The sequence below is a fragment of the Rhinolophus ferrumequinum genome, chromosome 7, assembly GCF_004115265.2.
Source record: "Rhinolophus ferrumequinum isolate MPI-CBG mRhiFer1 chromosome 7, mRhiFer1_v1.p, whole genome shotgun sequence".
Taxonomy (NCBI): Eukaryota; Metazoa; Chordata; class Mammalia; order Chiroptera; family Rhinolophidae; genus Rhinolophus; species Rhinolophus ferrumequinum.
This window is the reverse complement of record NC_046290.1, coordinates 87,209,566-87,230,714: the sequence shown is the minus strand read 5'-3', so window position 1 is coordinate 87,230,714 and position 21,149 is coordinate 87,209,566. Positions and strand designations below refer to the sequence as shown.

Genomic DNA, 21,149 nt, shown 5'->3' with positions numbered 1-21,149 from the left:
CCCTGGCTGTCATCTAAGACGACTCAAGTGCTTTCTTTCCCCTTATGCCCTCCGTTTTCTGGAAGTCTGTCTTTCCGTTCCATGTAAAGAAGGAAAAAAATAAAAGATCAAAAACCAGACAGCTAAAGGACCGAGGTATGTGGGCATCACAGCTGAGTTAAAAGTTGCCCCAAAAGCCCAAAAATAGCACCTCTGGGCTCCAGAAACCTGCCTCTCCTTTGTTCCCCCCACTCAGACTTGGCAGGACTACTTTCTCAGTCTCCTGTGTTCTGATCTCATGGTTGAGAATTGCACGTGCATGAGGACAGCTCAGGAGCTGCCCTGGGTTGTGTCACGTAGGAATTTCCCAGAAGTCAGCTTCTGACCACCTGCCATGTCACCCACAGTGATCCAATGGGCACGGGACACTATGGGTGTCCTTAGCACACGTGGAAATTGTCTTTGCTTAAGTGCTATGCATGTATTATGAAAATTCAGATTCTTTTGTAATGAAAAATTAATGGGACTCAACCTCTAGAGAAGAAAGGTACTGCCACTTTTTAAAAATAGGATACCTATATGTTAGAGAAAACAGGTTTCTGTAAAAGGCTTTGGTTTAACCCAAACACTTCCAAACTAGACATACTTACTTACGAATAGTTCATGTTATCCTATGGCAAACAAAACAAAACAAAACGAAAAGAGTACATTTTTAGTTACTTCAAGTTGTAAGGCTGAAAAGTGTTGATGTAACCAAGTTATGAAAGTAAACTGACTCTTTAATTTGTTTTTCCCTGGTATCTGTCCCTGTGTTTTGTACATTATTGCCAACAATATTAGTCAATATTTATATCACAAGATATATGAATATATTATATAATTGTTATAGGCATCAAAATATGGAATAATTGTAGAACTAAGAACTCACTGCTGTTGAAAAGTTTATCCTAGCATTTTAAAGACAACTAACTGGCACAGGACAGAAGAATTAGAATTAATGTAATTTATATATGACAATTAGTACCTCTCTCAAGGAGACAAGCAGTAGGTCTAAGTAGATTTTAATAAATCTCACATCTGACATCCTAACTTCCTGTCCTTCATTTCTCTCAAACATGCATTTTCTCTACTGTGCTGGAAATGCTTTGGCAAACACCTGCCTCTTCCCTCTTTGTTATCACTCCTTCCTCCTGGGCTTTCCAGACGACTTGACCTTTGCATTGTTGTTTTCAAAGAGCTTTCACACCCACAGCAAGATACCACGGCCTTCCTGCTGACTTTATGAGGCCAGTATGTAAGCCGGGTGTTTTCCATCTATCACAAATGAGGGAACTAAGAGAGCACTGAGGGACCCATGGCAAGCTGAGTGACTGGCTGAAACTCCATTCCTCTCAGACTATCTGTCTCCCACCAAATCCAGACACCAAGACCTGTGCATTTGACCTCCTTAATATTTATGGAGGTATGGCCCCTCCTGTTCTTCCCACTTCTCTTGGCTTAACTAGGGTCCTCAGGGTCTCCTACCTGGATCACTGCACCTCCCTGGCTTACCTCATTTGAGTTATACGTGACACCTCCTCCTTCCATCATCTCACCCCTCCTTCCCTCTATATGGAAAATCACTTTGCCCTGTGATCTTTGAAAAGCCCAAATATGATAGGATATTCACATCATCTCCCCAACCCCACCCCTTTGGTTCTCCACTGCCTATAGGATAAAGCTGAAGGTGGCTGCAGGGGGACCTCTGCAATCTGGAACCTCCCTCAGTGGTTTTCTAACCTCCTGCTATGCTTTCCCATCCCTGTGCTTGGGCTGCGCACGACCTCCTTCCCGGCCCTGGAAAGCACTGCTCATCTTCTAAGACTTAGCTCTGGCTGAGGCCTCCTCCTACAGGAAGCCTTCCCCAACCCCTTTGGTGCCTGAGGACTGTCTTTATTTTAAGTGCTCCTCCTCGGTACCCTAGGAGGTACGACTGCCATGGCAACAGTGTGCTTTAATAGGGGGTTTGCTTTAAAATTATGAATGGGCTCCTGTTTACTTGCCTTTCCCCTCCTTAGACCACAAGCCCCTGGAGGGCAGGGTTTGGTCTTATCACACCTCTGTATCCCTAAGATATGCTCCCCTCATTTCTGTTAAGTACCTCATGTGCCTTAAACCAGCACTAGAGGCCAGGCATTCTGATTTCCAGCTCAGAGCCCTTTTTGGCTATACCAGACAGTATAAATAGCAACAGGAAGGGATGTATTTCACTTGGAATTCCTGGACTTGGGAAGACTGGCATGGGAAAGGCCAGAGAAGTTTTCTGGTGGGGGTTGGATTGCGTTCTGGCCACTCAGACTAAATTAGTCATGGGCAGTTTTTCCGAGGCTGTGGTCTGCCCTTCCAAATCTTCCAGAAAAGACCTGACAAATCCATCCTGTAGAAGGCTGTGGGTAAAGAAGAAACATTTCCATTGAGGAAGCTTTACTGTGTCTTCCCAGAAACTGCATGAAAGGTAGTGGAGTCTGTCTTACTAAGGCCAAATGTGAGTGTTGGGAGGGGCCAGCCTGCCTTAGCCGGCTTTGAGAGGGCAATGCTGAACTATTGTAGACTCCAAGAAACTGGAAGAAAACAGGATGGCTTTTCTTCATTGTACAACTCTGAAATGACACAGGTAAAGCTCAGGTAGAATCTATTCCATGATCTGTCTTCGTAAGAGGAGTCCAATGCACGGTTTCTGGGAGTGGCATCTTCACAGGGGATGTTTACCTTATTTCAGTGTCTTAATAAGAGCCCGGCTTTCTCGCCTCCACTCCAGGTCCTCCCTCCCACATCCCACAGCACGTGTTATGTGTTACAGAGCTGCCATGGATAGAGCTGCTCTCTGTCACACATTGAACTTGAATTTACAAAAACATGTGTTTTTTTTTTCATTTAAAAAATTTGGGGTGAAGCAGCTCAGGGGAGTGTATGCCTTTTCTATTTGACCAAGAAAGCTCGGTGGCTCTGACGGAGGACTAGTGGAAGTGTTTGAAGATCAGTTGTAGATTTCATCAGCAAAACTCAGACTGCTCTACATGTTGGGAATAATACTTAACTTACCTCAGAGCTGATTCAGTAATTAAAGGTACCCACTTGTTTTCATAAATGGTTAGAAAAATTCCCCACCACTTACTATGACAATGTTATGACATATGCAAAGTAGACGGATTATTATGTACTTGTGGCCAATCTTGTTTCATTTATATCTCTGCCTGCTCCTCCCACCTCCTGTTTGTTCTGAAGCAAATCCCCACGTTATCCTCGCATCTGGAACGATTACAGTATGTAGCTCTGGAAGATAAGCATTCTGTTTTCCCCTTTTTAGAAAAAACCATAAAGATATTATCAGTGTCAAACTGAAGATGGATTAACAATTGTAACTGAGTTAGAAAATAAGTGAAATCTAGCTGTTCTTCAGGGAAGGCATTAGCATTATGTATTGTTGTTGCAGTGTAGCAGGAACTGCTACCCCCAAAGATGTCACTTGGGTATATTGATTATTTTGAGGCACTTGAAGAAGAGCAAATTCGGGGAGAGGCTTCTCTGAGTTTTCCCTATCTGCTTAAAGACAGAAAATCCCAAAGGCACATAAATGTCATAAGGCCCCTCCCCAAGAGTTTCATCAACCAGGGAGGACTGACTCATCGCAAGAGAAGAGAGTAAAAGTTAACACCACACCCAGACAAATTTCATCACAAACTATTGTACTCCCCATCTGTCTTACAGGCCCTTCATCTTTCCTAAAAATCATTTACTCTCCCCTGAGAGGCCTACATTTCCCTTCCCCTTTCCCTATTAAGATGGTATTTAATGTTAAAGCCACCTGGGGAGTTATTCATTTTACCCTGGGTTTCTCCCATGTATACATAATGTATGTACATTAATAAACTTGTTTGTTTTTCTCTTCTTCATCTGTCTTTTATTATAGGAGTCTCAACTCAGGACTCAGAAGGGTAGAAGGAAAATTATTTTCCTCCTCTCTAGTATTTAGGATTAGAGTGGACTAAGTAAATCATCTCTAGGCACACTGCTGGTATATTTGAGTATCCTGAATGGGATTTGGGACAGGTTACGGTCACCGCATTAGTTCACATGGCTGTCACTAGCCTGGCAACAGGCGGTACCCACCTAGATATCTCCACTTCCTAGGGGCCCTTTTTATTTGGGGGCCTAGCGGCTCTGGCGAATCTGAGCAGAGGGAGAAACAGACATGACATTCTCTAATTTCAATACCTGGTCCGGATTAGGTTTTCTTGGGGATGACAGAAAAGAGATTTGCAACTACGTGGGTCAACATGAAGCTAGTTGTAACTGTGAGCAGAGTATATCCAACTGGGTGAACTACCACAACTCGAGGTGGGATGATGGAGCCACACCTGCATCCTGCCTGTGCCTCCCGCTGCACCTGCTCCTCTCCAATCTCCATAGCTCACGCCCAAGGGACAGTCTTGACAGAAACCTGAGCAGCAGACACAGGTGGTGATGTGATAGCTCAGCCGAACCACTTCCTCTGGCCCATCAATACTATGTGTCATTGAAGTCTCAGGCTGTGCTGGCACTCGAGATTGTCTGGGCTTTCCCACAGACATGCTCATTTGTCTTTGAGTACTTGCAGGGTTAGGTCAGAGCTCCTGAGCAAGAAAAGGGGCAACTGTGCACCTCTGTAAAAAGGAAGCAGTATGTGGTTTGACAAAAAATAAGTTCTAGGTGCAAAGATCAGTGCTCTCAAAAGATTAGATTCTCAGAATTTGTCAATCATAAATGTATGCCACAAATGGTACCTGCCCCCTTAATCTTCGCAAGAGGTTCTTGCCAATTCTTAGAACAAAAATCTATAGAATTCTGCTCATGAAAAATAGCTCTTATGCAACAATAATTCCTACCCTGTCCTTGAATAGCTTCAGATACCAAATAGGCAGGTTACCTTAGAATAGCCGCTGAGGAAAGGTCTTTTCTCAAGGTGAAGGCCTGTTTATTTTTAAGGCAGTATGCCTTATAATAGTATGCACAGTATGGATTGTTCAATAATGGGAGATAATGAGAGCCCCTCTTTTGTAGTATACCTGAATTCCCTTATCACCACCCTTCCATGCCCCACAGCCCCCACCCCAATATGTCCCATCTATATTTCTTTGCAGTATTTTTTAAAAAGGTAAGCCAGGATTGCGGAATGGGGGTGTTGGAAGGCATCTTTATCTTTTACTGATCTGAACGTGACAACACAAATGCATGACGTCAGTGGTGACAATCTTTCCATGACAGCTGAGAGAAAGCCAGTTTTTTAGAGGTCAGCAAAGGTAGTGTGCACGAGAGTCATCAGCTATGTCAACGTCTCCACTGTGACAGCATTGGTGTCTAGGTAAAAGGTGTCTCTGGAGACAGAAGGGAAGACAGAAGTGAAAGAGGAGGGCGGGGAGGGCCCTACATCCTCAAGGTTTTGCCTGGAGGGGCCCTGTTTTAACTAATGACTGGGACCCTGGCTTGGTCACAAACACACAGACTGAAAATAACACCAAAACCAGGACTGAGAATACACATAAGGCTTGAAGACCTTTTCTCTCCAGGATGGGTCATTTAAGGTGTGTTTGAGCTATATGCCATCTGGTAAGATCAGTCTTTGAACTCCATAAATTAGTGGTTCTCAAAGTGGGGCCTACAGACCTTCCATGGGGGTTGGGGAAGGAAGGCTTACAAAAAACGCACATTCTTAGCCCTACTTCAAACCCTTTTAAGACTTAAGCCTTATACCCACTGAAACCTTGGAACTGCTGAGCTAAGGGTCAACCAAGCCAAGATTATTGGGCCAAGTGGGAAGCCAATCAATTACTTTTGTTTCTTTCGCCCAGCAATTTGGTAATGGAGAGAGTGGTAAATTTATCAGCACAAATCAGTACTTCTGGAAAAATAATCCCCCATAACGATGAATAAGTAATGCTACCTTCAGGAATGAAGTTTCTATGTTAATTAAATACACTATCACAAATCAAAACACAAACCATGTTTGAGTTTTCTTTGGGAGATACAATTACTGGTGATTTTTGTTTTATTTTTTGCAACGATCTGTGTTTGTCAAGGTTACTACTATGGGTTTCCTATAATCATAGATGTTAATTTTTTTTAAAGTTCTTTTAGAAAGAGAAGAGGGAGAAGGGATACCATTGGATTTTGAGACACCAGTTATGTACGATATCTTAAACTAGAGCAAATTTCAAGTAAACGTTTAGGGAGGGCTTTTAAGCAGGAGGCTCACAGGAAAATCTAGAAGTTTTATGATGCATAAATTTGAATACACCTTGGAAAATGCATTTTAAACAGAGTTTTGAATGAGTTTGTTTCATAATTATGGCTGATGTAAATACTCAGGTAAAGAAGGTGGTTGAAGATGAGATTAGGGGTTAACGCGGTAAATTTAAATCCTATAGTTTGAAATACATCATGAGTCTATCTTCCACCATTTAGATTTAGCCTGGATATTCTTACATGCTTATTCTTTCAGGAGAATTTTAGAATCATTCTGTAATTTTTTTTCTTAGGGTAATTGAGATTTCTTTGGTTGCACTGACCTGAGGAACTTGGGAACACAGCTTTCTTTATAATGTTAAGTTTTCCTTTTAAAGAAGGTAAACCTCTCCATTTAGGTTTTCTCCTTTAGTAGGGATATTGTTTTACTTTAAGTCCTATCATATGTGTTTCTGGGTATGTTACATTTTTTTTGCTTGTCTGTACCTTCTCCTCCAATTTATTTTTTAAAATTTGTTATTGTTGGTAAGAAAGGTAACTGATTTAAAATTTATTTCTGGAGCTGAATAATATTGTATGTCAACTATAATTTAATATATATATAGTCATGGGATATGGAGTATAGCATAGGGAATAGAGTCAATGGAACTATAATAGATATATGCAATGTCAGAGGGACAATAGATTGGGGGGAGGGGGTTATCACTTTGTGAGGGGTGAAATGTTTAACTAGTGCATTGTTTTGTACACCTGAAACTAATTAAAAAAATAAAAATAAAATTTATTTCTGGGAATCAGTCAACTTATCGAAGACTTGAGAACTTTCACACCTGGATCCTTCAATGTTCATGTGGATGGCATCCAACAACTTGGCATTAACTCCAGTGACCTTTACTTTACTTCACATAAGTCACAGTGAATGCCTGGTTTTCATCACTGATCAGATTGCTCCATACAGAAATCCTCCGTCAAAACATGTCTAATCTTACACTGTCAGCCTCTAACCTATCCTTCCCCTTCCCACCCCTCACCACTCCCACCACCTGTGTTTTTAGTCTCAGAGACAAACAGTCTTTGATACTTTCAGGTTCTCCTAGTCTCTCAGTCCCTTCTAGACTTGTTTCCTGAAGCAGCTTAGACCAGGTATGTGACTGATCACCTTTGGTTTTCTCAATTTTGGCTGTCCTTCTGCACTCAGCACAAACATCCTAAGGTCAGTTCAAAATTAGCCTTTTTAACTCCTAACCCCTAGATTCTGAGTACTGGTGAAGGAAAAATTAGCCCTTATTGTGGATGGGTACGTTTGCTGTCAGGTGGGCCTTCAGCATTCCTTGGACATCTTTCTCTCCTATTCCCTCAACTTGTATTCCAAACACTCTCCATGCTCCTGATGGGAAATGGGGCAGACTGCCCCAAAATATGCCAAGGTGGCATGTTGATTATTTTGAAATAAAGTTACCTGAGAAACAGCCAGTGCAAGAAGAACACTGTGAACCTCCTTCGTTTCCTTGATTTTCTCCTGTTAATCTGTCTCATGCCAATTTAATTCTGAAGAACAGTCAGAAGAACCTAGGAGGGTAGAGGTTCTTCTACCCTTTTTCCTCCCCAACATTCCTCAAGCTCCTAACCAAACACAACTCATCCCTCAGGATGAAAGGGGCCATATCGTGACTTTGCTAAGAGAATTGAAAGTTGAAGTATTCACATGAGTACAGCCACATGTCTTCCCCTGACCTACAATTACCAATAATTGCAGCTGTCCCTTCCTCTAGTTTCAGAAGACAAGGTCTCTCTCCTTTTGATGTTCAAGCCTATTTTCTGATGCCTCGGGGCTTGTTCAGTTACTCTATTTTTGTGCTACATTTTCATCTTTTCCCTCTTATCCTAGTTTAGGTACAGGCTCACAAGGTTCTCTCACCTGAAAACCAAAACCTTCCTTCGACTTCACTTCCTCTAGTTCCTTTCCTTCCTTCATTTCTCAGCCAAGTTTCTTGAAGCCATAGTCTACCCATGCTGTGTCTGTGTCCTTATTTCCCACTAAGCTAGTTCAGTAGTGTCTGGCCTCTATTCCATTGCTCCACTAAAATTTCTCTGACAAAATTCTCCTGTGATCTCTATATTGCTAAATGCCTAGGGCATTTCAGGGGTTCTCTTAATGCTGCTACTGGTAGAACCAGCCATTGTTGACTATCTCTTGAGATTCTCCTTCCCTTGTTTGTTTTTTCATGTTTCTATTTCATTTTGTTTGCTTTTGTTTATTTGTTTTGTTTTCTGCTGTGCTATTTATTTTCCACCTCTGTGGCCTCTTCTTTTGACCTTTATCCCAATATAGGATCATTCCTAGGTTCTCTCTGTAGTCCCCTACTCTTCTCTCCATTGGAAAATTCCATTAACTCTCATACTTTTAACTGTATGATTAACCTATAGGCTGACAATTCCGAAATCCATCTCCCGAAGCTCTGACTTTCTAGGGTGTTTTCAAACACCAACAACCAATTCTCTAATTCTCCAGACCCAACTGTATATCCAACAATTCAATTGAATTCTAACATTAACTCAAATTCAATTCAATTCTGACACAAACTACCTGGAGTTAGCATAAACCCCACAGGTTCCAGGCTCAGTCCCACAAGACTGAAGTCCCCCACTTCAGATCCCAGCTGCAAGTCCCAGGCCAAATGACTATAAATCAGGGGTTCCCAGGACCCCCTCATCCAGTTCGATAATTTGCTAGAATGGCTCACAGATTTCAGGGAAATGCTTAACTTACATTTACCAGTTTATGGTAAAGAATACAACTCAAGGACAGCCAGGTGGAAGAGGTGCGTAGGGCAAGGGATGGAGGTTTTTGGAGCTTTCATGCCTTCTCTGGGTGCATTATCCTCCCAGCACTTTATTGTGTTCACCAGTCTAGAAGCTCATCAAATCTTTGTTCAAGAAAGTATAGTGCTTTGTATAGTGTATTTGTATAGTGCTTCATCTCCAGGCCCGCTCCCTTCCCGGGAAGAGGCGGTGCGGCCGAAAGCTCCCAATCTCTCAACACTTGGCCTTTCTGGGAGAGTCTTTCTATTTACTGATGGGATGCTGCCACGATTCATGACTCCTTCAACAGAGCCAATTACATCTTAAAAAAACAAACAAACAAAAACCAAACCAAACCAAACAAACAAAAAAAAACCATTTGGACTTTCTGGTGACCAGATCCATCCTGAGCTTATCTAACCCTACATCGTCTCATTAGCATGCACTCAGGTATGATCCAAAGAGGCTATTTATGAAAAACGAAAGATAATCCTATCACTCAGGAAACTCCAATTTTAGGAGCTCCCTGCCAGGAATTGGGGACAAAGACCAAATGTGCTTCTTATTATAGCACAAACTTCCACACCAATGTCAACTTTTATAAAAGGGCTTTTCCTCCTATGTTCCATTGCTTAATTAATAGCAGCACAGTCTACATAGCCTTCCTGGAGAGACAAACTAAGAGTCAGTCTAGCTTCCTCCCTCTGTAAATCCAATCCATCACCTCGTCCTCCAATTTTATTCCCTTGACATTTCTCAAACCTATTCTCCCTGCCATTTTTCCTACTAAAATAATTCCACCTGCATTGTTTCACGGCCAGCCAATCCCTGCTTCCTGTTTTGTTCTCCATCAAATCAATCTTAAACCTTTCTACTGGAGCCATTTCTAAAAAACTATCACCTGTATCACATCCCTGGGTAAACCCTTCAGTGGATCCCTATCTTATAGGTAAGTCTACGCTTCTCATGGCATAAAAGGTCATCCTCTGTGACCTTCCTCCAATCTACTGCTCCTGCCTTAGGTACTGCCATTCAGTATAATACATTCTACGTTCTAGTAACATTAATTCACCAGGCTCTTTCACATCACTGTGCCTTCGTTTAGGCTATTCTTTCTGGGTAGAATGGTCTCTCTCTCTCTCTCACTCAGGGTGGGGGTGGGGGGCTAACTTCTATTCCTCTTTCAAGACTTAGGTATTATCATTTTTTGATAGAAGGCTTTACTCAGTCCCCCCACTGGGCTAGTTTGTCTCCACTATTCTCTTAAAAATGCCTGCACATATTCTTATTTATCACAATAGACTGAAATTCATATTTATGGCCATATTAAGATATTGCTCAAAGTACAGTGAAATCTGCGTGAATGTTCTTGAGAGCAGGGTCCATGTCTAGTACATCCTAATATCCTTATAACAGTACAATGCTGAACCATAGAGGGTCATCCAAAAATGTGTGTTAAATTCAACTACTGATGTAAATAAAAGTACTTTAGAAAATATAAAGTGCTTTAAAAATGCTATAATAATTATTAAATGGAAGTGTCAAGCTAGTATCCCTGACTTCATTGCTGAGGAAAAGGGCCTGTTGACCTTAAATTGTATTCTGTATTCAAGTGCAATATATGATTATTTTCAGACCTGAACTATACCAGAGAAATTTGCAATTCTACTGTTAATGAGTTGGGTTCCCCTTTGTGTTCTAGGTTTTACATTAAGTTACCTGATTAGACATTTCTACTATGACTGGTCCAGAAGGCACTGTGGCCCTGTCACCTGCCGCCAAATGGCAGAGCAGGTTGTCTGAATGTAATGTGAATGCTGATATATATCTATAAATGTGTAAGAGGATAGTTTAGGTACGTTCCAGCGGCAGTCCTGCCTTAATCAGGTACAGGTTTACTTAGGGCAAGAAATACAAGAAAAATAAATAAATAAAAGAGGACAAACCGAGTAAGAAAGCAAGGATTCTATTCATATTCAAAAAGCTTTCCTCAGTTTGTTCAGTCTGATAGAATTCTTCACACAAAGGCTACAGAGGAGCCCAGAGAAGTAGGGCAGTTTCTTCAAAGACTCATACTCTTCAGGTTGGAAGAGATTTAACAAATCAGGTCATTCAGCCCTCTCTCTTTACAGGGGAGGAAACTGAAGACCAGAAAGAATGATTTCCCTGAAGGGTCAGTAGTAGAGCCAAAGCAGGAAGTGAAGCAAAGCGCACAAAGCAAGGAGAATTCAAAATGGGCCTCTAGCTCCTTTTCCATTCCACTCTTTCTCCGCGTCCTCCCACCCCAACCAGTCCAGCCACAGGACGCCCCCAGGTATTCATCAAAAACATGAATTTTAACTTTCAAGTATCCTATCCTTTTCCTTCCCTCGCTTGGAATAATTTTTTCCGTCCAGCTGAGGCCAAATTCTTTTTCACCACATCAACGTCACTTCAAACATCACCTACATCTCAGCTCACCTCAAGAGAAAAAGAAATTGCCTAACATCTCTGTTCCCATTAGCAGATGATAACTACTGTGAAATTCTTATCACACGGTATTCGTTGTGTGTGTGTCCCCTGCTCTCCTCTCCCCAGTCTGGGAGTTCCTACAGGGAATTGCACACATCTGCTTGTCTTCCCAGCGTAGAGTAAGTGGTAGGGAATTGCTCGTTGCATTACACTGGATTAGAGAAGAGTGGAGACATATCACATACAATTTATGGAATGATACAGTATTAAAATCAGATAAAAGTGCTATGCTAATAATCCACTCTGACCAAAAGTCAAGAACAGGGAACAGGAAAAGATGCTTGTCCTTACTACGCTCAGGGACTTACCAGGTAGTAGACCAATCAGCTCACCCGAGTTAGCTAGCAGGTGACAACTTAGCCCACAATGGAAAGCTTCCTGATGATAATTGACAGCTACCACGTGGGAATGTCAGGAGCAGAGCTGTGCATACAGTGAACAAAGTCCACTTTGTGATGTGGGGAGGGAATCTGAAAAATGTAATTTGTATACCCATCTCCACATTGTGTAACAAAGTAGAAGATAGTGCAAGAACATTGTGATAGCTGAAACTTCACTTACTTCACTGTCTAAACTCATGGTGACTTTATGTGTGACAACAGGAAGGATCTTGAGATTATCTTGCTAAGTGCACTAAGTCAGAAAGTCGAGAGCCATATGACTTCACTCATATGTGGCATATAAAACTGAAAGCAACAAAGGAACGAGACGAACAAAGAAACAAAAACTCACAGACACAGACAACAGTTTAGTGGTTACCAGAGGGTGAGTGGGGAGCGGGGTGGTAGATGAGGGTAAAGGGGATCCAATATATGGTGATGGAAGGAGAACTGACTCTGGGGGTGAACACACAATGTTCAGCTGGATGTTTAATAAACACTAAAAATTTATTTTAGGACAGAGTAACAACTAACATTTCACTGTTTTCATAATGAAGTTACAAATATGAAAGTACAGAAATTGGTTTGTAAGTATTGCAAGAAACTCTGTCTTTATTATTTTATGGTCACGTCTTGTTTTTGATCAAAAATGATCCTACTCATAGAGTGGTTTAAAGCTATTTAAAATTATTCTCATCTACCTTACTCACCAAATTTGGCTGCAGGCTGTTTCCAAAATTGAATTTATTCTCAAAGGAAGAGGATTTGCCAACCTTGTGACTATTCAAAGAATGGGCTCCAGGCTTTGAAAGTAACTCTGCAAGAAGAATTTCAAAAAGATTTTGTGCAACTGCAGCATTTTTGGAAGGTTCTTGGGTTCCTTCAGTGACTATTTAAGAGACAACAGTCACATGTTTTTGAAACAAATCAGTCCCTTTATTGAAACACTCTGTACTTGTGCAAAGAAGATTTAAAAAACTCAGCTATGGTTTCTAAACTGGAATCTATGCATGACTGCTGTGCAAATCAGTGTAAAGCTGCACTTGAAACAATGACGTTCCCTGCCGTCAGCACAGGGTGATACAGAAGCATGGATGATACAGAAGCATCTGGAGAGGCACCTGTGTCTGACGATACACAGAGAAGGTACCAGTGCCCAGGGCGCTAAAGGTGCTCTCTCTGCCCTGTCCTCCACAGAACATTAGACATACTTCCAATGGTAGAATCGTAGAATGGGAATGAGTCTTAGTTTTATAATGAAGAAAACAGACCTATATAAGTTAGATCTACTCAAGGATGCATGGACACTTAATGGGAGTCACTTTACTTTCTGCATCTTTGATCTTCTTAAATCTAGGGAGGCTGAATTTTAGGAGGCTGATTCAGATTAGACTGCCTGCACTTGAATTTTGTCTCCAACACTTCAACAGCTGTTACGACCTTGGGCAGGTACTTACCAGGCACAGTCACTGTGTCTCTGGTATACATAAAATGTAATGATAACAGTACCTACCTCATTACATGTATGAATGTAAAAGCACTCTGAACAGTATCTAGCACACAGCAGTATTACCTCATCTCATCGAAACTTTGATATATTTTCTAGCACTCTCTTCTTTGAAAGAAGATCAAATCTCAAAATGTTCCTTTCCTCTCCTCTATTTTCCTATGGATAAAGGCCTTATCTCTTTTATCCTGGTGATTTCCACGGCACTCAGCATGTATCCAACACAGAGAACCACGGAGTAAAGGTTGGGAACATGGGCAAATCTCTCTGGTCATTATCAGTTGTTAAATGTTGCCTTTCTCCTGGCTCATAGGCCATTTACCATCCTCTCCTTTCATGCGTTCTGATGAAGAGCTGATATTTTGTGATTTTAGAATCTGAGTTCAGAAAAAATATGATTTTTTTGGGAAAAATTTCCAGTAAATATTCTGATTAAATGAAGACAAAGCATGAGGGATCTACCAAGGTCATGTCAAAACTAGTCCAACTTTATAAACTACAGAACTTTATTATGAAAAGGGGAGAGAGGGAGGGAAGGAAATTGTTCCTTAACTTTTCAGATAGGTTCTCAGAGCCCCACATTAGGTTATTAATATATAAAGCATCTGGCACAATAGTTAAGTTGTTAGAATCAAATGCGGAGCTGTTTTCCAATGAATTACATGAACAATACAGTGATAATAAAAATTGTCATGATGAATTAGTTTTTCACTCAATTCCCAATACACTTTTTTACAACCCTAGGGGGTTCAAAATAATTTGTAGGATTGCAAGGTAACTGTTTTCAGAAAATAATTCTTAATAGTAAAAGACACAACAATTAGCCTATTTCTGAGGTTCTTTTCAGTTTTTAACTCACTGCACAGGGCATACATAATTTGAAAAATCCCAACGATAACACATATGGATAGCATCATACACTTTGTGGGGACAGAATCCCAGAGAGCAGTTTCCAGGCTCTTGGCCTCACGTGGAAAGGTGCTGGCTCAGTTATTAGATGGCCATCAGCTGTAATCAGATGGCCATCTGCTGTGGCTGGGTGGCCATCAGCTGTTTCTGGTTAGCCATTAGCCACTAATATAAGTGCCGTGGCTACGTTAGGGGGTTAGTTGGTTGGTTGGCAGAGAAGTGGACGGCAGATTGCGGATCGTGTAGCTCCTGCTTCCTGTATCTCCAACCCAGCCGCCAGCGAGAGTATAGTGGTATGACTCCCCTATCTATGGCTCTGTGGGTGTTCCTTTTTGGCCTTACCATATCCTGCATTCTTGTGCAGGGAACGGGACCAGAGACCCTGCATGATAGCTATGAGTGTCTCTTGATGGCATTGGGTATGCCTTATCTGTGTTTGAAGTTCCAGTATGGAACAGAGGAAGGGCCTGGTAACTGCTCTCTGGGACTCTGTCCCCACACACCTGATATCTACGGACTTTAAGAAAACGCCAACATTTGGACACAGATCATTATCTCCATTAGAGGAGAGGGGGTCAGCCACCCATCTCAGTGCCTGAGATTTCATTGCTAGGACACAGAATGGCACAGAGAGAGAAGTGGAGGAACATCTGCCAAGATAGAAGCAGATCGTACAGGTAAATTAGCCTTTTTTCTTTCTCTTTTCAATATTACTCAATATGTCCCCCTCTCTTTTTCCAACTCACTTCTTTTCTCTCCCTATCTCCTTACTCGTTGTCTCGAACTTCACATTTCCATTTCTCTACTTCGGTCTCTTCTCTTTTTAAACAGGTCGCCTTACTATTGTGACCTTGATCTAGTTGTTCATAGGTGGCCCAGATATTCCTGCCTCATCTGATTAAGGGCTTGTTTAGGATCATCTGGCTAGAAGAGGGGAACAGAGAAGATAAGATGAATCGATAATTTGAGGATGGCTCCGTCTCTCTCCAGGACCTTTGTTTTAGGCCATCTGAAAAGGTGTTTAGTGCCTAAAGCTGAGCTTTAAAGAATCAGATGTTGTAGGCGAGTGCTACTGGAGTTTAGCAAATGGAAAAAACTCAGCTGCTTAAAGATGAGGAGCCATGAGAGAAAAGCTCAGTGCTGGGAAGCAGGCTGTGGAAATCAGTGGTAAAAATATTGGACAACAGATGTAATAATACCAAATCAGTAAGTGATATATTGATCAGCGTGTAGGTTACTAAATAGTTATGGCATGAGACCCTTTTAGCAAAAAGAAAATCCAAGATGCCATGTTAGATTCATGGAAACGCTCAGTTGCTGTCATAAGTGTCCTCAGGCTGAAATGATGGGACAAAGCGTCACAGAACAGAACACTGGTGCATACTACTGTAAGAGTTTAGGCCTTTTGAATTTTGACTATTTAGTTGAATTACATTGTATGTCAGCCTTCTACCTCCACCCATAGCATGTCCCAGACCTTCAACAGTGAGGACTAACACAGCTGCGGTTTATGGAGAGTTGAAAATATCAGACACCAGGCAAAGGGCATTTCTGACATCAACTGTTTAAACTTTAAAGCAAGCCTTATATGAAGCAGCTGACTGAAGCCTTTACAGAAGTTGCACCTGAGAATCAGGGGCTAAGCAGCTTGCCAGGCTCACACTTCTAGGAAAGCCGGATTTCAAATCCTACTTTCCTAGAGCCTGCATTCTTAAAACTTTATGTACTGCCTTGATAAATCAGAAATTTCCTAGGATATCAACCTCCAGCCATAGAGCTGATTTGGTTCATTGACTTTCTTTTCAAAACATTTAAACCAGAACTCACTGTTTATTTCTCTTCATCGTTTCAAACTCCTCCATTGATTATTTTATTTTAATATAATTTTTGTATTTTCTAAAACATAATTTTTTCTCCCTCTTCCTCAAAGTTTATATTAAAAAGTGCACTGGGTAATATGTAACATTTAGTAACCTGGAAATTAAAATTAACACAAAATATGTTACATACACACACGGAAAGATAAATAGTACAGACATAATATTTTATAGAGATTCTCTTGCTAAATGGGCACTTTCAAAGTTCAGAGTTAAGCAAGCACTAAGAAATTGAGTTATACTCAATAATTATTTAAAAAAAAATAATTATTTGTCTTTGCTCTTCTTGCTTCCAGCTCAAGATCTATTCCCAACTTCAACACTTATTCTGCAAGTCCAGCACCCCCAATATGCCATGCGGAAAGACAAGATATTTGGATGATAAATACTTTCACTGCAGGTAATTTATTTAGACTTGAATTTACATTTTAACATCAAAATATGCCCCTAAAAATCATTATCACTTCTTGATAATACCAGAGGACTTCCTTTCAAGGTAAATGTTTATGTTGCTCCCATCCACCCTTTTTCTTCATATGTATGGAGTTGAACAAATTTTTAGAATTCTTATACCCCAAACTGTTAAAGTTTAAATGTTAAAAATTCAAATTACATTACAAATGTTACAGGTATTTGTAACATTTGAAGCAGACATTATTTGCCCTAATGAATCAAGAGAACTTTTGCCCAGAAATATATCAGCATTAGTTTTTAGATACTTTTTGAAATTCATTAAAAGTATAACCTTGCCATTATTAAATCAGATCCGCAAGAGACTTGAAGAAGTAAAAGTGCATCTCATAAAATGTGTGTTAAAAAAGCTGGGCTACATTAGAACTATATATTGGGAACATAAAATTCACAATGAAAACGGTAATAAAAATGGGAAAAACTAGGATCTCAAAAGAAAATATGGAGCTAAATTATCAATTCTTGGCAAGAGAAGAAGCACATTGTATTTTTAAGTCAAATATGCACTTTGATGATGAGTAAATCTGCAGCCGCTCTTCTAACACAAAGGTAAATAAGGAAGCCACAACTCAGGTAAGTAAACATACCTAAAAATTCTGTTACTGATAGGAAATTTGATAAGAAAATTTAAAAGAGTGGAATTTCCCTGAGATAGTCAAGCTGAATGTCAGCTAGAAGCATATTATATGCCTCACTTAGGGGGAATGGGGTCTCAGCCTCTCCAACTCACCAACAGATAGTTATTGAAAGTAATTTTTGGTTGGGCCCTCTGAGAAATTCAACAAGAAAAAATATGATTGGAGTTTGTAATCTATTTAGGGGAAAGTTAACTAATATATGCAAGTTAATATACGCTAGCAGTGGTACATACGGAACATTCAATAGATGTTAACTCTTAGTTAATAGTAATAATAACAGCAACTAAATTTTATGGGGCTGACCACATACATACAAGGTAAGCACTCATAGTCAGAGATGAGTATGGCCAGTGATAGGGGAAGATTTTAAATGAGGGAAAACTGGAGTTGATTTATAGCAGTATAGTAAGTGAAACGAGCGAGGGAACTGTTTGGGCAAAGGAAGAGAGGTGAAGAGATGAAGAGAATTTTATTCGGTATTACGTTTGGCACACTTGTTTCTTATTCTTCTGTGTTATCACCTCTTAAGCATCGGGCCGCTAGTATGACTATTTGGCTATAAAAGAGGTACATGCTGGCTAGTATTAGGTTGAAATGGTTTATGTGTGTCCAGATCATAAAGGGTCTTAAGTTCTTGGTAGGGGAGCCTGTTTTTTAGAGTAGGCCATGGAGGGCCATCACAGAGTAGAGGAGTACAAATAAACTATTTAAGTTCAGGCTCTAGAGTTAGAAGACCTGGACTTGAATTTGAGCTGTTCTCTTCTTAACTGTGTCTCTGCCTAGTTGCTTAACTTCTCAGCGCTTCCATGTCTGTGTTTGGAAAATGGATATAATAGTGTCTACCTTCTGTGTGCAAATGAACGTAAAGGGTCGAGCACAGTGCCCGTCACACAGCAAGCATTCTCAATAAATGCCAGCTGTTACCACCCAGGAGGCTAGGTTCAAGGTGATGAAGCCTGTGTGGGTGTAGTTCCAGATGCAGGGAAGTGGGGAGAAGGAAGCCATCCTAACAGTCTTGGAAGAAATGTCCATTGTGACACCTGGACTTCAACAACTTTGAGTTTAGGGACAATCTAAGTTATGAGATTCAAAGCAGAGAAATTAGCTGGATTTCTATGTATAAAAATTTGGCTACTCAAAATTATTTCAATTATGGATTTATTCCACCAATATATCACTGTGACAATGTATCTACCTCCCTCTTTTGTTGTATATTTTTAAAAATATTTTTTTATTTTTCAATTACAGTTGGCATACAATATTATATTAGTTTCAGGGGTACAGCACAGTGATTAGACGTTTATATGCTTTACAAAGTGATCACCTGGATAAATCCAGTTCCCATCCAACACCATACATACATAGTTATTGCAATACTACTGACTGTATTCCCCATTCTACATCCTCAGGACTATGTGGTAACTACCAATTTGTATCTCCTAACTCCCTTCCCTCCTCACCCATCTCTCCAACCCGCCTCCCCCAATCCAGCAACCATCAAACGTTCTCGGTACCTAGGAGCTTATTTGTTTTGTTTGTTCGATTATCCTGTTCTCTAGATTTCACATATAACTGAAGTCATATGGCATCTGTCTTTCTCTGCCTGACTTACTCCTCTCAGCACAATGCCCTCTAGGTCCCTCCATGTTGTAGATAATGTATCTACCTCCCTCTTAAACTTGCTCTTCTTCCATTATCAAAGCAAGAGTTTAAGAGCTCGGGGCCAGCCCGGTGGCTCGGGCGGTTGGAGCTCCGCGCTCCTAACTCTGAAGGCTGCCAGTTCGATTCCTACATGGGCCAGTGCACTCTCAACCACAAGGTGTTGCCTGTTCGATTCCTCGAGTCCCCCAAGGGATGGTGGGCCGCGCCCCCTGCAACTAGCAATGGCAGCTGGACCTGGAGCTGAGCTGCGCCCTCCACAACTAAGATGGAAATGACAACAACTTGAAGCTGAACGGCACCCTCCACAACTAAGAGTGAAAGGACAACAACTTGACTTGGAAAAAAAAAAGTCCTGGAAGTACACACTGTTCCCCAATAAAGTCCTGTTCCCCTTCCCCAATAAAATCTTTTTTTTTTTTTTTTAAAGAGTTTAAGAGCTCAAAGGAAGGGAGTGTCTAAAAGTTTAGAGCGAATCAGAGGTGACTTCAGTAGGCCTGGAAATTACCACTTTGTAGGGGAAACAAACAAAAACCCAAGAAATCAAGAGAAATTTAACAAAGACCGCCAAATAGATAAACATCCTAACTGTGGAGGAGACTGTTATGGACCAAACTTTTTGTAGTATCTTTGTTTTATGTGACAACGGCCACCAATCCCTAGAAGTACAGAATATACATATGTGCCTCGGCTTAACGCCCCCTTAAAACTGCTCTTGGAGTTCTAGAAGCGCAGATACCGTATCACATATATTATTGTATTCCCCACCATCATGGAACAAATAGTAGGTATTCCATTATTGGTTGAACTGAAATGAATCTGTGAAACTGCCTGTTCCAAATAAAGGGCTACGTTGAGGCCTTCAGCTTCAATGCTTATCCTCTACAAAACTATTTTCGCAACATCTAAAGCATTTCAAAAGAATTAGTCTAAATGCCATAGAATTTTCCAATCCTTCAATCCATCTCCTTAACCGAATATCTAGATGACTAGGAATGTGAAAATTCCAAAACGCAGTGGCTGCTGGGTAGACTTGAATCATTCTGCTTTGTGTCTCTGTGGGTGAGTTCTGGACTACAAATTTAAAGTCCTGGGTTCCAGTCTTGCTTGCACCACTTAACACTCCTGTCACCTCCAGCATCTCTGAAACGGTGATGCGACTATGCACAGTACCTCTTCTTCAGAGAAGTCACATGTATAAGAGAATGATTAAGTGCAAAGGAAATAGATATTTGAGAGTTCACCTTTTTCTTGAACTTGAATTAGTAGCACAGTTAGGTTTTCATTTTGGGGTGAGAAAACATTTTGTGAAGGTGAAACTGATAGCAATTTTTTCTTAACCATCATTTTGCACATAAAGAGTAAAGAACATCAGCTTAAGTTGACAGTGCTGGGTGGGCAAAGGAATAGCCAAGGAAAGCAGACACTGGACGGGAAGATGACCGAAGCCTTTGAAATAGTAAATCAAAGCAGCTAATAAAGCTATTCTTCTTCCAAAACTGTAGCCCAAACACCAACAGACACACAGATGAAATATGCTTTTATAAAAACAAATTTTTATGTGGAATCAGGCCGTGAGTTTAAAAATTGGTAAATGCTGAAATAGTGAATGATGGAGACTGATTAAGATTATACATTTTTATATTAGTATCAATAAAGCATGTTAGGTAACCCCACAACAGCTTGGTACCATAAAAAATAAAATTGGGCTTATTTAGATACTTATCTTAATATCAATCTTATTCAGATATTTATATTAATGTCACAATATTATAGTGATTGCAAATAAGCAAATGCTGAAAGATTCTTTTCCTTTTTAAAAGAATGTTTGGGAATAACAATCATGTAAATAAACATGCTTCTGGATTATAAAAACAAAAAAACAAAAAATAAACAAAGTAGAACAGGGAAAGAGAAATAAGTTTCATTACAGAAAGCTAATCCCTGTGACCAAAATATTTGAGTTTTCAGTTTCTTAAACCAGAAGAGGGTATAGGTCAAACAATGTGCAAATCCTATTACGGACTTGAATCTTTTAAGAGGATAGTCACAACCCGATATTTAAAGTGTTTTATTATATATTCATTGTGGTCCTCGACCCGACTGCTACACCCTCTCTCCAAAAAAGTGTATGACATATATATGTAAGTACCCA

General features: G+C 40.5%; 1 protein-coding gene across 4 annotated transcripts in view; it reads right to left on the bottom strand.

Annotated features, from left to right (window-relative positions):
• GRAMD2B (GRAM domain containing 2B) overlaps nucleotides 1–21,149 on the bottom strand; it is a 109,855-nt gene that overhangs the window by 38,280 nt on the left and 50,426 nt on the right. The gene's annotated exons all lie outside the window — the stretch shown is intronic.